The 17,682-nt window shown below is 42.4% G+C and overlaps 1 pseudogene across 1 annotated transcript; it reads right to left on the reverse strand.

Moving 5' to 3' along the window:
• Window positions 1-11,450: 11,450 nt before the first annotated feature.
• LOC307110616 (polyglutamylase complex subunit TTLL1-like) lies at window positions 11,451-12,584 on the reverse strand (annotated as a pseudogene). Its single transcript has one exon. The product of its transcript is annotated as a polyglutamylase complex subunit TTLL1-like (transcript).
• Between the last annotated feature and the right edge of the window lie 5,098 nt (window positions 12,585-17,682).

The following is a 17,682-nucleotide window of genomic DNA, read 5'->3' on the forward strand; positions in this document are numbered from 1 at the left end:
TAAACTGTCAACATACATTATGCTACAATTTGTCCTCAGTCCAATGCAACTAAAAGCCACATTGTTGGCAGGAAGTTTAGAACATACGACTATTCTCTAATCATCCAAAGCCTAAGGTACTTTGGAGGGAAAATGCTGTAATAATCTCTCCACCACTCTGTAGCAGCATGTGTGAATTTCATTGGTTTTGTACAGCAAATGTTCAGCTATTACAGGAAAGGATTCAGAAGGATTACCACTTAAAGGCTTTTACTAGTGATGCTGTAGATGTCTCATTTCACAGCATATTAATAGTGGTTTTGTACAATAGTAGCAGGGAGAAATAAATCTTAGAAACTAGAATTTAAATCATGTTTAAGTTTCACACAAGTGTTTAACCGGAGCTCGGATATTATAATATTGCCGATATCATCAGACCTCACAATTACAGAATCCTTTTAAATTCTGAAATTTAAGTAATCCACAGAAATGTGGACAGACTAAGTACTGGCTACTATTTCCTAAAATACTTGATTTATGAAATAGATAAGGCATTCATGAAAGTGGGTATTTGCTGATGGAAATAAAATTTCTGGTTCACAGATGGTTGAGGGTTCACTCTTGTGTGCGACATCGTGAGTTATGTCATGACAAATTTCAGATGCTTCCTTGCTGGGAGCATTTCAAAGATAAGGGAAAAGAGGACTTGAACTAGTGGTACTTAATTTTTATTAAAATTTCACCGGGGGAACATGCAGAAAGGATAGGGAAGTAGTGGAATGCATGACTTACTTTCTTTAACCTAAGGAGTACCCATTCAAGAGGTGGTAGGTATACCACCGTGTACATGTGGTGTTGAATATATATGAAAATAGCATTTTTTTAAAAAAAAGTAGAAGCCGTAACTGTAATAACATCAGGAAAATTTGTGGCATGTGAAATTCAATTCTATTTTGTAAATAAGTTGTTTTCCATTATATAATTACACTGAGTTCCCTTGAAAACTAGGGAAACCTATTAGAGTGAAGGCAGTAGCTTCCCATAGGTTTTTTTTTTGACATCCACTGGGCTTTTTCCCTCTTTCAACCTGAGTGATTATGTAAAACAAAAATCTGAAGTCAGTGTCCTCCCATTGATTTCAATGTAAAGGTGGAAATAGCTGAAGAAGCTTTAAGTCTTTGTGTGACCAGCCTTCTAGCTGATAATATGATTTCATTTAATTTAACATCATTTATGTCTTGCTTTCTATGCTCCAGTCATAGGTTTCTGCTTCCCACTTCCATTGTGTAGGTCACTCTGACATATCCTTCCATTCTCATGTGGAAATCAACCATCTAAAGAAGTTCTAGCCCTAGCCGGTGTGGCTCCGTGGCTAGAGCGTTGGCGGCGGACTGAAAGGTCCCAGGTTCGATTCCGGTCAAGGGCATGTACCTTGGTTGTAGGCACATCCCCAGTAGGGGGTGTGCAGGAGGCAGCTGACCGATGTTTCTAACTCTCTATCCCTCTCCCTTCCTCTCTGTAAAAAAATCAATAAAATGTTTGCCAAAACCGGTTTGGCTCAGTGGATAGAGCGTCGACCTGCGGACTCAAGGGTCCCAGGTTCGATTCCAGTCAAGGGCATGTACCTTGGTTGCGGGCACATCCCCAGTGGGGGGTGTGCAGGAGGCAGCTGATCGATGTTACTCTCTCATCGATGTTTCTAACTCTCTATCCCTCTCTCTTCCTCTCTGTAAAAAATCAATAAAATATATTAAAAAAAAAGGAATAAAGAAGTTCTACCCTGACCCCCAGAGTATTATGTATTCTCATAGTCCTGTGCATTTTCTTTTATAAAATCTCTATTGGTTTGATTTCTACATTTATGGAAGTATTTGTTGATTTGTCACCTTACCTAGAATATCAGTTTCATGACGAGAGAGGTATATTTTGGAGTTTTTGTTGTTTTTAAATATCGTCTCTTTAGGACCAAGCACTGTCTGTCTCATAGTTGACATTGGATACATAGTCCTATATAATAAAAGGCTAATATGCAAATAGACCAAACGGCAGAACAACCGAACAATTGAACAACCGGTCGCTATGATGTGCACTGGCCACCAGGGGGCATGCGCGAAACATGGCAGGCGTCAGCCGCTGTGGGATGGAGTAGGTGAGCAGGGGCGCCAGACCAAAATGGGGCACCGGTCGCTGTCATCAGGGCGAGCCTCTGGTGGTTACTGAAAATTCTTTGCTCTCCACACCACAGTCGCACCTGGCGCTTGCACCTGCTGCCAGCGCCAGCCCCGCTCGCACCCACTGCTGGTGCTGGAGCTGCTGCTGGCAACCACTCCTGGCGCCCGGTGCCAGCCCCGATCATTTGGCGCTGTCAGCGGGTGCATGTGGTGGCTGTCGGCAAGAACCCCACTCGCACCCGCTGCCAGTGCCAGAGTCGCTGCTCACACCCACTGCCAGCGTCGACCACACTCACACATGTTGCCAGTGCCTGGCGCCGGTCCCGATCGCTTGGTGCAATCAGCGGGTGCAAGTGGCAGCTGCCGGCCCTGATTGCTTCTGAGGGCTTCTCCACCTCCCTCTGCTCCTGAGGGGCGATACGGCAGGGGCTGCTGTGTCTTCAGCAGGTGTGAGTGGGGCCAGTCCCGTCAGCAGGTGGGAGCAGCGGCAGTAGGAGCAGGGCTGCTGGCAGACAGGGGACTGGGGGCCACAGTGAGAGGGGCTAGGTAGGGGCAGAGGATGGGCCGAGACCCGCCCCTGTGCCAACCACTGCCTCGCAGCCCACGGTTCCTTTCAAGGTGCATGAATTCGTGCACTGGGCCCCTAGTTTTTATATAAGTGATAAGCAATTGCAATAAGTTTAAATTCATAGCTCAGTTTTGTCCCTAGGACAAAAACATGAAACACTGTTTATTATCTATACATTTTTAAGTTTTAATTATGTCTCAGAACTTCTAGAAGAAAATGTGTGCATCATTATCATTATTCGAATGAATAGGCATTGAAACTAAGGTAGTTATCAGAACTTATCACTGGACCTTGTTGGCTTCTTGTTTTTCAATGTGTTAATAAAGATGCATGTACTCTAGTCTATCACAAATTTATTTTAATAACTATTTCAATATAAATGGATATATATATATATATATACCAGGATTAGAGCCAAGCCCTTAGTTTTTCCAGCAGTAACTAAAAAGTTATTCTCCACTCCAACATGTGCTAGCATTTCTTTTGTAAAATTTGTGATAACTTGAGGTCCTGAAAAAACATGATGAAGGCAGAGATTGATCTGATGGTAAATGCCAAAATTTTTTTTATATTGGCAGCATCATGGGATGTGGTTGTAAATGAATGCCCTTTCCTCAGAGGAGTACCTTTTCAATGCTATTTTACCATTATTTCCCAATTTCAGCATCTATAACCATGACACTATTGGGGAAAGAGTCAGCCTACCACTGTGATCTTTGTTGCTAATTTAGTTATGTTCATCTCCAGAGATCTCTAACCTTTTTTGAAAAAAACACAAACACACACACACACCAAAAAATCCTGTGCTCCATTATTATTAAAGTATTATGGCTTAACTCCACATCTATACCAGTTTGGTCTCATATGTGTCCATCATCAATGTATCAGTCATATACCCAAATTACTTAGATTCGACATAACAATTAAGGTCATGGTGAAATGTTTTATGACAAAAAGGATGCATAATGACTGATAGCTTAGTATATATCTAACAAATATAGAGTAGACAGTACACTGTCTAATCCTTGAGAACAAGGGGGAGAAGTAATGATGGCAACCGCTTGATCTTCAGACCGTTGTCACCATCTTGGTAGAGAATCCAGAAAAACTTGTTTCTGTTGAAGCCATCCTCCACTCCACAGAGTTGAACTTTTTATTCGCATGTGTTAAAATGCAAACATCAGCAAAATAAATAAGGATGATTCTTTAGGGTTATGGTAGAGTAACTTTCAGATATATTGACACATTTATAGCATAATTTACCTAACATCTATTATTAAATCTATCCTAATTTCTTTGTGTGTACTATGTGTAATTTTACCCTTTTTCTGGAGTGTTCCATTGACTACAGAACTGTGATCTTTCACAACTCTCCTATAATTTATTGGACATGGAGTTCCCACACTCCAATTTTCTGGTGATTCTTCTTTTTGTCTATCTCAAAACCTAGAAGAAGGAGCTTTCTGAAGTCAGCTGTATAAATACTTGGACTTGAGTTTTCCTGATAAGTTGAGATTACCTGAAAACACAGTTCCTGTGGAAGAGACAGCTAGCTGTCTGCCAGGGAGTCACGCTCCTCCCATGGTGCAGAATTGCCGGGTCCCTGAATTACCCCTGGCAGAGAGATAACCTGAACAAGAAAAGTGTTTGGAATTTATAGGAGCGAAAAATAAACTTGTGTTAAGCCACTGAGATTAGTGTTAAGCTACTGAGATTTCAGGGTTTATCTGTTATAGTAGCTATTGTAACTGCTCTAATAGAATTCCTTACAATGAAAGTAATTGAGCTTAGCTGGAATATAGAAATTCATAGAACCAGAATAACTTCCTTTGCTGAAAGGTCATAACAGGAAGTCTCTGGCTAATGATCTCTTTTACAAAGTAAACACGGCTACTCTTATTTTCCTCTTAAAGAGATTTCTAATTCCCTAAAATGTTTTCAGGATCAAATTTTTTTATTGGCATACAGTTTTCATATTTTTTCTCTACAATATAAAACAGGGAAAGTTCATAAGTAAATGTGTATTTTTATGATTCATCCAGTACCTTTTAACATCCTACAATCATTATTTGATTCTGTAATTAAAGATATGAGACAGAAGAATAAAAAAAGATAATGAGAATTCATGAGACAATCATATTCTAAAATATTAAAAGTGAATAACATTGCACGATTCACCAACAGTTGAGTCTGTAGCCCGTTAACACATGATTTCCCGCACCCCTCCCCCGCCCCCCCCCCCCCAAATCCGGTGACTATGAATGTCAGACAATTAACATAGGATTTAGAACTCATGGTCTAAAAGAAAATGGGGTGGAGGGGTGCAAAGGAAAGGAAAATGGGGGACATCTGTAATAGTGTCAACGATAAAGAAAATAGATTACACTCTAAATTTTAGCTTCTGCCACTGTTTTTCAATTCAAGTGTGTATTGTGTGTATATTATTAACACTTTTTTTTCACACATTTTTCAGTGTAGGTTAGAAAAAATATAGACAAAGTGGCTGTTCAGCAGGATATTTCAAACTTATGTGGGGACAAGACCTTATTATGTAGTATTCTTCATAATGTCGCAGGAAGTCAAGCATCCCTTGCCCCTGGCTTCCAAAAAATTCTGATGCCATCCACCATTATGGAGCAAACCAGAAGTGCTCTTATATAAGTTGTCCAATATGAGGAGACCATTTTTTTATTTTTTAATTAAGTTCTAGATTCTGATATGCCTTCTTTTATAAGTGATAAAGATGTTGTTGTTGCTGGAGCCTTCATGGTATTTTGATCCAAACCTTACATGTAAGGAAAATTAAAGCCAGAGGGAGTAATTACACATTTTCAAAATATTAAAACAGAACATTTAGCAAACTAATATCAAAGCACCAACCACATATCTACCAAAATAGCTATTTGGCAGAGTAAGTGAAAATTACAGAGAAACAAATCAGGCAACATAACACCCCAGCCATAATTTCCACTTTTCCACCATGTGTTTTGGCACCGTGTGTTGGCCCAGTGATAAGCCCATAGCAGCACTGGGCTGGATCCAGTCCCAGGTCTGTCATGGATTAGTTATGGTACTTGGATAAGTCACTTACCCCTCTCTGTGCACTTTTCTCATCTATAAAATAGAATAATGCTTACTCCATCTACCTCATCATGAGTACACAATAGTACCACATGTGAAAATATAACGTTTAGTGTTGACAGTCAGGACTGCATCTTGTTGGGTCTCCGGTATAAAACGGAACACATACAAATGTGATCTGTTTAACTTTATTGCCATTCTGGCTTGCAATGTGTATCACAGACTTTATACAGTTGAAAGAAATGAACAGAGCAGAGTTTTTGAACTTACACTAAGAAATTATCTACCTACATGATAGTAAGTAGCTAACCTGAGAAGACTGTATCTATATATAGTACTAGAGGCCCGGTGCACAAAATTTGTGCACGGGGGCAGGGGGTGTCCCTCAGCCCAGCCAGCACCCTCTCCAATCTGGGACCCCTTGAGGGATGTCCGACTGCCCTTTTAGGCCCGATCCAGGTCCTAAACGGGCAGTCGGACATCCCTCTCACAATCCAGGTCTGCTGGCTCCCAACTGCTCGCCTGCCTGCCTTCCTGATTGCCCCTAACCACTTCTGCCTGCCAGCCTTATCACCCCCTAACCACTCCCCTGCCAGCCTGATTGATGCCTAACTGCTCCCCTGCCAGCCTGTTTGCCCCTAACTGCCCTCCCCTGCCGGCCTGGTCACCCCTAACTTCCCTCCCCTGCAGACCTAGTCACCCCTAACTGCCCTCCCCTGCCGGCCTGGTCACCCCAACTTCCCTCCTCTGCTGGCCTGGTCACCCCGACTGCCCTCCCCTGCAGGCCTGATCACCCCCAACTGCCTTCCCTTGCAGGCCTGGTCTCTCCCAACTGCCCTTCTCTGCTGGCCTGATCACCCACAACTGCCCTCCCTTGCAGACCTGGTCCCTCCCAACTGCCCTCCCCTGCTGACCATCTTGTGGCGGCCATCTTGTGTTCACATGGGGGCAGTCATCTTTGACCACATGGGGGCAGCCATCTTGTGTGTTAGAGTGATGGTCAATTTGCATTTTATTCTTTTATTAGATAGGATTAGATAGGATAGGTGCATGGGTGGGGGCTGGCTGGTTTGCCCTGAAGGGTGTCCCAGATCAGGGTGGGGGTTCTCTTGGGGCATGGGGTGGCCTGGGCAAGAGGCCTGTGGTGGTTTTCAGGCTGGTCCCCGGCGACCCAAGCAGAGGCTTTGGTATCTGGGATTTATTTATCTTCTATAATTGAAACTTTGTAGCCTTAAGAGGAGGCCAAGGCAGGCCAGGGCAGGTGGAAAGCTTGCCTTCCTCCATCGCCTGGGGCAACTCAAGCCTCCTGCTCTCTCCGTGGCTGCAGTTATATTGGTTGGGTTAATTTGCATACTTGCTCCTGATTGGCTGGTGGGCGTGGCCTGTGGGTGTAGTGGAGATGCAGTCAATTTGCATATTACTATTTTATTAGAGAGGATTTTGATATATGCACATATTTGTAAATATATTGGACATACAATGTTTTTAACTCACTGGGTCTCACAGTACTATTCAGGCACTCCTCTGGGTTCCCATCACTGTTTCATGATGTCTGCAAGGTCAAACTTTTCTCCTAATAGTACTAAGACCTTCTTTATCTCTTCACTCTCTCTCTGACTGCAATTGAATTTTCCAGGGGCCACATGACAGGGCAGGGGATTGGATACAGAAGCAGAAAAGGGCATCTAGCTGTCTTTTCTTAAGCATCATGAGTTACAAATTTTAAACAATGCCAGTTTTCTCACTAAATTTGTATGTATATCTGAAAAATGTCTTACTTTTAATTTCTAATACAGTAAATATCAGTAATTACAATCCAAATAAACAAAAGTGTTTTGTGGTCCTTACTCATTCTTAAATGGTGAGGGGGGTTCCTGAGACAAAAGTTTGAGAACCACGCATTTAGATTATACTCAATTCTCTCCTCATGAAAGAACTGTCAGAATTGTGTGTGTGTTTTTTTAATTTTTTTATTGGAAGTGTTTATTTCCTGGTCCTGTTTGGAGTTTCATCATCGTAATCCTCATTCTGCATTCTCTTTAGGTTCTTTGTGAACCATTTTGATCTGTGTTGGAATAGTTGCTTCTTCAACAGAACTGCTATAGCAAATGCAAAAATATTTCAGCCCTTTTATCTGTACATGCTATCTTCTCAGGTGACAGTCAGCATTCCTCTGGTCTAGGTAATCTGCACAATGCCCAAGCTTGCCGCCTTTCCATCTGCTTGTGATGTAACTCGCACAGTTCATGCTACCTCCTTAAGAATTGCATTAGTGCTAGCCAGTTTGGCTCAGTGGATGGAGCATCGGCCTGTGGACTGAAGGGTCAGTCAAGGGCATGTACCTTGGTTGTGGGCACATCCCCAGTAGGGGGTGTGCAGGAGGCAGCTGATCAATGTTTATCTCTCATTGATGTTTTTAACTCTCTATCCCTCTCCCTTCCTCTCTAAAAAAAAAAAAATCAATAAAATATATTTAAAATAAAAGAATTGCATTGAAGCAATGGATGGAGATGATAATCATTGACTTTTGGCCGAAATGAAGTCACTTCTAGGGATGTTTGAACTGCAATAATGACACTGCTCTCCAGAAACAATTGACTCTGTAGGCTTTTTATATATAAGTCCCTAACACTTTCCTGGCTGCTGCAATTCAGTACCTTGGCATTTCACTCTGTGACCTTGCTGTATAGTCTAAAAGTCTAGTATGAAACACGTAAAGTACCTTATGAGTACAAAAATATATTATCAACCAGGTTTTTGTTATTTTCCCTTGTCATTAAAATATTTTCTTTAAACTAGGTTTAAAGAAAGGTTGATTGTTTTTATATGTTTTAGTCATATCTCTAGGTAATTGCTATATATTTGGAATAAAATTAGTATCTATTTATTATACAGCTGATAGTATTCTCTGCAAATGGATCTAATACTACCTTTTAAAAAAATTCTCACCGGAGGATATGCTTTTATTGATTTTTAGAGAGAGAGGAAGGGAGAAAGGGAAACATCAATATGAGAGAGAAATATCAATCTACTGCCTCTAACACATGCCTGGGCTGGGGATGGAATCCACAACCTAGGTATGTGCCCTGAATGGGAATCTAACCTGCAACCTTTTGGGACAATACTCAACCAACTGAGCCACCTAGCCAGGGCTAATTCTACTTTTTGGGTTGCTGTTGTTAATCAACATCCAAAGGTAATTTTTTTACTGATTTTTAGAGAGAGTGGAAGGGAGGAAGGAAGGGAGAAAGAGGGGAAAACATTGATGTGAGAGAGACACATTGATTGGTTGCCTCCTGCATGCACACCCACTGAGCTGGGGATCTACCTGCAACTGAGGTATGTGCCCTTGACCAGAATCAAACCCATGGCCCTTCGGTGCATGGGCTGGCGCTCTAACTACTGCACAACAGTGGCCAGGACCTAAGCCTACTTTTAAGACAACAGAATTGTATTGGCTGGTTTGTGGAATGGTTATCTTCATTTTTTAAAATATATTTTATTGATTTTTTTTTTTTACAGAGAGGAAGGGAAAGGGATAGAGAGTCAGAAACATCAATGAGAGAGAAACATCGATCAGCTGCCTCCTGCACACCCCCTAGTGGGGATGTGCCCACAACCAAGGTACATGCCCTTGACTGGAATCAAACCTGGGACCCTTCAGTCCGCAGGCCGATGCTCTATCCACTGAGCCGAACTGGTTAGGGCTTTTTTTTTTTTTTTTGGCATTAATGCATAGGTCCTCTCATTAGGAAGTGCTCAGTTAAAAGGAATCGTCTCAGCCCCAACTTACGAATAATTTATGTATAAAAAGAGATAGCATAGACTCCAGTTGGGAGGCACTACCCCCAGGACAGGGATTCTCTTGGCCCTGCCCAGTTGAAGATACTCAGAGAGTAATCAGAACGGTTTCTACATGCTGTTCCGGGGAGACTAGGGCCCCAGAGAACCCTGGTCAGAGGTTCTGGAAGTGAAGGGAACCCTGCACATGACAGCCCCCACTCAGATTCACAGAGGATGGATGTCCCACGTTAGAAATCCTGAAAATCCCAGAGGGCGGGACCTGCTTAACCAGGCCCCGAATTCCTTCAACTTCATTGGCCACAGAAACCTTTAGGAGGGACATATTTGAATAAATCCGAGGACACTTCTGTTATCATAAAGCATTATTCGGGAAGCATGGATAAAAAGAGAAAAATCCATCTCTTAAGTCGTTATAGAGAATTATCACAATGTGATGCCCACAAATGTCCACTTTGCCTCTCTCTTTACCACGTGTTCCAGGTACCACCAAGCAGAGGTTGATCTGCATCCTTAGCTGGAGGACAGAGTGCATGTTCTGACAGGAGCTAGGTCATCCGCATGGGGAAGCCTGGAGGAATACGGTCTTCTGTACCTTACCTCTATGGGAGAACTTGTTCTGAATTGCAAATCTATCTACTTAATATTAAATGCTTGAAGGATAGCCAGTTAGGAAATTGGAACTGGTGATACTAGTTTTTTGGTTTTTTTTTACCTTCAAGTTCGGAGAGTCAATATAACTTTGAAATGTATTTAAGAGCAAAGGAAATCATTTAGCAAAAGGAAGAAATCATTTAGGATGAAAGGGAAAATGAAAGCATGAGAACCTTTTTAACTCAAAGCACTACTAAATTTGGCTCACAAATGGCAAGATCCTTTATATATATCCTGTAGAGGGGCACTCATCATCAACAAATATTTCTTGAAAAAGATCTGGCCGTGTAATAATTTGCTTTTCTGAGGCAAAGCTGTGTGATGAAATAAATCCACTTGAACACACACAGCCTCTAGGACCCAGGAAAAGAAACATTCATCCATTGTTAGTTATCTCTTCCAAATATCCCACAATCAAAACTGGAAATTAAGAGCAATGAAATGCCAAGAGAACAGATGTGTGAAAATGCTGACTGAATGTAGAACTGGAATTATATCTTAAATATATCTTATCTGCCAAGTCTTCCCTGGAATACAAGCAAACATGTTAACTGAAGGAATGATACTCCAAAGTCAACTTCAATAGGTAGACTTAAAAAAAAAATCTTTTGGAGGCTTTTCTATGCAGGTGGCTCCAAGGAACACAGTTCCCCCAATCGTTCAGCTACCTTAGTGATGGCTCTTTTCTTAAGCAGCCCCATCAATTATTTGAAGTGGTGATAGTGTCGTTTTAATATAAAATGAACTTCAGAATTCTTCAAAAGTTTGTTATCACTGGGGGAATGTTCTCAGTTTCTAAGGACTCTGGGAGAAAAATTAACAACAACAACAACAGACACCTCATCAGGATAAGTTGAAAATATGAACCAATTGCTCCTCATACTAGGGCAAGAATTAAGTAGTTTGTAGTTGAGCTTGGTTACTTCTCTTCCTGGATGGGCTTGGTGCTTTACCTCTGTGGACTCAAAATGGAAAAATAATAAAGAAAAATAAAGCACTTAGCAAAAACCTAAAAGGTAGTGTTTTATACTTCCGCTTCCTCCCAAAGAAGTGCCTTTATTTATTTGCAGGGCTTAGGAAAGGGAAAATAAAGTTCTAGAAAAAGGAAATGTCAGTATAGGTCTTCGGGGAGGGCCTGGGTGCAGTGAGTGGTTCTGGGAGGGTCCAGGTTGGAGGTTTGCCCTTGCTGCTGTCACTTAGGGGCTGTGAGGACCGTTTTCCCCGCAGTCACTCCACCGTCCCCCTTGGGGCCTTGGCGACTGGCCTGAACAACTTCTCAGCCCTCCATCAGCCCGTCACCCTGCTCCAGCTCTTCTCCGTACAGAATTTCATAATTGCCCAGAATTTCCTTTGCGGGGAGGGAGGGGACTTGGTCCATTTACAGTCCGGAGTTTCTCTGTTAGGAACCGCAACCTTGAGGGCACCGATCTGATCGCTGGCCCTGCTGGAGGCGAGAGATCTGGACCATTTACCCTCCAGCCTGTCATCTGTGACGATGTCGTATCCCTAACATTCGGAGCAGCGCTTGTCGTTGTTCATCACCAGCGCCAGGCCCTCAGGCTCTGCATGAGGATCCAGTGGATCTTGTCGAACAGGGTGCTGGTCGCCCCCTTGCTTCGGGTGCTCAGCCACAGGTTGCTCGCTGTCCACTTGCCCCCGTGGATGTGCTTGTGGCCCTCCCCGGGTTTCTGAATGTCAGTGATGGTGCAGTGACCAAACACGCTGTCCGCTCGCTGGTGCTGGGGGTGGACGTGACCGTGCAGAAGCGGCAGAATCCGCGCTTTTATACAAGTAACAGCGCAGCGCGCGGTAGGTAGACACCAGGTCATTCAAGCGCAGGTCGAACTTCCTGCTGGGGGTTAGTAACCGGTGTTGATATATAGAGAGAGGTCACGTAGGCTTCCCTAGTGGAAGGAGACCCAAAGATGTTTGCTGTCATGGGAACGCTCTTTTGTTTGCGAGAGCTTGTTGGTCAGAAAGGTGCTCGTGCCCTAGGCTTCGCCAGGAGGCTTCATGGTCCAGGTGCTAGAGGGGCTTTTCGTGAGCCTCTGAGAACAGTTGCAGCCCGCGGGCGCAGGTGCCTGGGACAAAGTCCAGGTGGAGGTATTCTCCATTCTCATCTTTTTCTGCCAGAGGACTCCCTTCTTTCTCCAGCCCTTTCCTACATCCTTTAATATTCTTCACCATCAGATCCTTCCCAGTCCGTTCATAGTGGTTCGGAAAGTGGTTGCCTATTTGATTGTCTGAGAGCCATGGCCAGTTTCGACACGAAAGACTTTTTGGATGGTTTGCATGCTCATCTGGTGAAAATTCCAATCGTTTTCTGTCATCCTCTCTTCTCAAAATTATCAGCAATGACTTCTCCATATCAGCGACGCATTTCACTTTCCCTGCCGTAACCCACAGGTACTTATGGAGCCAATAGGAATGTCCAATTTCTTTTCAGTTTCACCAACTCTTGCCTGGGGTTCTCACCTGATGTCAGATCACTTTTCGGTCACTTCCTCATGCCCACCCTGCGTGATCTGGGTCCCCATTACTTCTTGGGCCTTGTCTCCCCACACCCTCCCCACCCTCCACCCCCCTCTCCAGCCTTAAGCTTTCCTTGTGGTTTATACTTTTTAAGCCTCTTTTTTTCCTCTCTCCTTTTTCACTCTTCTATTTTTATTTAATGATAGATTTTAAGATATTTACGTTGGGAATTCTAATAACATTAATTTTAAGCACCATCTAGCCAAATGATTTGCAATAAATATTTGCTAATGATAACATTTTAAACTACTTTCTCTAGTGATGGTACTGGGGAACTACTTTCTGCAGACATTTTGCACAATTGTTCATTTGATTTAATTTCTTCGGCCAGTTGTAGTTCCCTGTTAATTGGATACAAGCAGTGGATGGACATATAATCAAATTACCTGGACCAAAGTCTTATAATCTGATATTTTATGGGAGCTTCATAGAAATGCTATTCCTGGGTCTGCAGTCTCAGCACTCCAGAGATTTCACACATAAATGATGTCCTACTACAACTCACGATATAGGATAAATTTGCAGTGAGCATGTCTTAATGCTTATTTCACTTGTTTCCCCTATTGGAAGCACTACCAAGCTTGAGTTCATTGATAATGACTTGATCAGTTTCTTTGCAGGGAAAAATCCTCTTTAAGATGTACCTGATGGACTCAACATGGAGAACCTGCATGAGTCCCAATGCTTTTACATAGGCATTCGTTAGATATTTGCTGGGAAGATCACTGCAAGAAAACAAGTATTTTTGTTTCACGGAAACATCTTGAACTACTTTACTATGCTTTTGGGTCATGAACACTCCAAACATATTTCGTCAAACACTCTTTCTTCAGCTTTGAAACCCATGTGGATAGCCAGGGAAAAGCAATCTCTATGTTTCTAATTAATTTACACTTGACTCATCAGAATGTTGTTTTCTAAGAGCTATTTGATGTGTAAGACCCCTTTTGAGCCTTTCAAATATGGCTTCTAAGCATTTTTCCTTTGAACCAGAAAGTCATCCTCCCTCCCCCCGACCCCTGCCAAAGCAAATGGAATTCAATTCTCAAAAGGCTTGATTTGGTTCAAAAAATTGTCAGACTCGCACAATGTGACAAACATATTCTCACACTTAAATGGATTAACTCGTACAGTAGGCACCAAGAATTAAAGGGCATTTTATGCCATTAAGCAAAGATTTAGTTAAAATGGCTGCCGTGTTAATGAAATTTTTGTTTATTTAGCAACTAGAGGCCCATTGCAGGAAGATTCCTGCAAGAATAGGGCTTCCTTGGGCCTATTCCTTCAAGAATAGGGCTTCCTTCGGCCTGAGCAAAGCTGGGACACTCCAGAGGCTGCAGAGCAGCAAGGCTGGATCCGCCCACTCCGCCACCGGAGTGGGCGGATCCAGCCTCAGCACTCGCCGCCTGCCTCCCCCCCCCACCCCCCCCCCCCCCCCCCGCCTGGCCGACAGGCCTGGACACTCCAGCAGCAGGGCTGAGGGACTGGGCGCCACCATCTTGTGGCTATGGGCACCACCATATTTGTGACAGAGTGATGGTTAATTTGCATATTACTCTTTTATTAGATAGGATGCTCTCAGATAAAATAACATTAAACACACTCATGTGAATGGGTATAAGTACTGCTGTAGGAAAATGCAAAGGAATTAAAAATTTTATCTGAAAAACGCACATTGGTCTTTGTAATGTATGTACAAAGGGTTTTGAGTATTATCTCCCTGGTTTCAGTCCTAAAGTCAATGTTGTACATGGGAGACTCAGACATAGATTGGTGTCACCCAATATTGCTTCTCCTAACTTTTATATAGTGATCTTAAAAATGGTGATTGCTACAGTGAAATACAGTGACAGATCTGGAGCATGCCCATTGACAAATGTCCCAGGCTTTCATGTATCATTACACTTGCATAGTCCAAGGGTGTATGAGTATTATATTTTCATCTGAACGTCTTTCTGGATATTCGTCTTACAAGTACGTTTTTGCTTTCTATCTAATAGCCACTTAGTTTGAAATATCCACATTGATTTTTAAATTCATTGTGTCATAATTGTCTGACTTGCTTTTTACTGATTCATTGTAGAAAAATTTTGATTAGGGCTTCCTGTCAACTCACATTCTACATAAACAAATTTTTGAAGGTTCCTTTCACTATCTTCTCTCTCCAACATATAAGAACTCTTACATATGCCCTTGTGATTTCTTTTATGATTTATACCCAGATTTCTTACTTAATTCAGGCACAGACCAATTCATCATCTCTTTATAACTTCTGGTTAATGATTACTTATTTAGTTTTCTTAGCTTTTTGAAAGACAACTTTAGTTTGCAAACAGGAATATACAGAGGATTTTGCATTATCACCACTGCATTAGTTGGGCAGTTATATACTTTTATGACACTATAGACAAATAATAGATCCCACTAAGTGTGTAAAAACCATCTAAATACTATACTGAGTGGCCAGATTATTATGATCTCTGAATGCATAATAATCTGGACACTCAGTGTATATCCTATATAATAAAAGGCTAATATGCAAATTGTCCCCTCGACCAGGAGTTCAACCAGCAGGCAGGCCGGCCAACCACCCATGTCTCCCCTCCCTGGGCAGGCTGGCCGGATCCCACACATGCACAAATTCATACACCGGGCCTCTAATATATATATATATTATGATCTTTGAATGCATAATAATCTGGCCACTCAGTATATATATATACTCAGTATATATATATATATATATATATATATATATATATATATATATATATACTGAGTGGCCAGATTATTATGCATTCAAAGATCATAATAATCTGGCCACTCAGTGTATAGTTTATTAGTTTTCTTCCATAATAATTTTTGTTGCAAATAGCATTAAAATCAAGGCAGTTTGATCATAGTATAAAGACAAATGCAAATCCCATAGAATTCAAAATGGTTTTGTATAGAAACAGGCATTGCCTAACTTCTGAAAGTTTTTAACATACTAGTTGAAACAGAACCTATTTCATAGGTTAAGTTCTGAAACATTTTCGTAGAGGTAATATCTGAACCATAACCTTTCAGTGCATAGGATGATGCTCAACCAACTGAGCCACACTGGCCAGGGCCAAGAGAGCCCTTTGTAAAGACACTATTACCATCTCACTGCCTCTTCCCTCACCACCACCACCAGGAGACTTTCATTTTCAGGTAGCATCTGTCATGTAAGATGAAGTGGCTCTGGATGTTTTTGTCACAAGTCAGAGAGCAGTACATATATATTTTGTGGCCTGATTCCCTGATAAGCTATAACAAATAGCTAAAGCGTACTTTTCACTGGTGGCAAACAGCTATTGGCAACCACCCTGCTTCATTTGTGGATTATAAATACATTAGTTAAGATCAATTCTCCTATAGGATAAAATTCAAAGTATTATCAAAGAAAAAGGAGGCCTAAGTGATTACCTTCCAGTAGATCCAGTTTGACTGCAGTTGGAATTCAGATGAATAAGATTGATTTGAATGATCAAGAGTCATGGCTGCCTGATGTACATTTAGTATAGCAACTTTCATGCCTCTGATGTTTTCCTTTCTTTGAACTCAAGGGTAGACTGGGGGAATGTTATTGGAACAACATGATTTCGTTCAGGTCATCAGTGATCTTCAGAAGACATAGTAGGGTCTGTAAGACTTTTCTCAAATTGCAAGACAACTGTCCTATTGTGAAGAATCATCCACATATTTCAGTGGGCTAAGTGTTATCCTATATAATAAAGAGGTAATATGCAAATCGACTGTCATGCCTGTGCACAAGATGGCTGCCCCCATGGGGTCACAAGATGGCCGCCACAAGATGGTTGGCAGGGGATGGTAGTTGTGGGTGATCAGGTCAGCAGGGGAGGGCAGTTAGGGGCAACCAGGCCAGCAAGGGAGGGCAGTTGGGGGTGACCAGGCCTGCAGGGTAGGGAGGGCAGTAGGGGGGGGGACCAGGCCTGCAGGGGAGGGTAGTTAGGGGCAACCAGGCCAGCAGGGGAGGGCAGTTGGGGGTGACCAGACCTGCAGGGGAGGGCAGTTAGAGGTGACCAGGCCTGCAAGGGAGGGCAGTTGGGGTGACCAGGCCTGCAGGGGAGGGCAGTTGGGGCGACCAGGCCTGCAGGGGAAGGCAGCTGAGGGCGACCGGGCCTGCAAGGGAGGGAGGGCAGTTGGGGGGACCAGGCCTGCAGGTGAGAGCAGTTAGGGGTGACCAGGCTGGCAGGCAGAAGCAGTTAGGGGCAATCAGGCAAGCAGGCAGGCGATCAGTTGGGAGCCAGCAGTCCTGGATTGTGAGAGGGATATCCCCTGAGGGGTCCCAGATTGGAGAGGGTGGAGGTAGGGCTGAGGGACAACCCCCCTCCCCCAGTGCATGAATTTCATGCACCGGGTCTCTAGTACTTACATAAGACAATTAGCTATGTGCTTAAGTTTAAAAATACTAGTTTGTCATTGTTTTAGGTTGTAAAAGTAGGGTATCCCAAGGCACATATACTAGCGTTTATTTTAACATGGAAATATTTTTAAATACAACAAGGTTGTTAAATTCTCATAGCATGATGCTTTTTTTTTTTAATGGGAAAATATTTTTAATATTTTGTTTTTACCAAGGGAAAACTACCCTAAAAAAGAGAGAAGGCAGTTTGATGTCTAAAATTGAAAGAGTAAATTACTGCTTTATCCTATAAGTGTCTTTGTAGGTTGGAAGTAAAAAATATTTTTAATTTAAAAGTGAATTTGGAGATCTGAGCATGCTCACTGTGCATCACTTTAAAATTATTAAAGTAGTTTGATTTAATAGAGTGAATCTTCTCAAGCTGAGGAGTACTTCACTTTGTACTGCATAAGCTCAGATGCTAGAACCTGATCACTTCCCAGCTG

Source organism: Cnephaeus nilssonii (genome assembly GCF_951640355.1).
Source record: "Cnephaeus nilssonii genome assembly, chromosome: 2".
NCBI classification, from domain to species: domain Eukaryota; kingdom Metazoa; phylum Chordata; class Mammalia; order Chiroptera; family Vespertilionidae; genus Cnephaeus; species Cnephaeus nilssonii.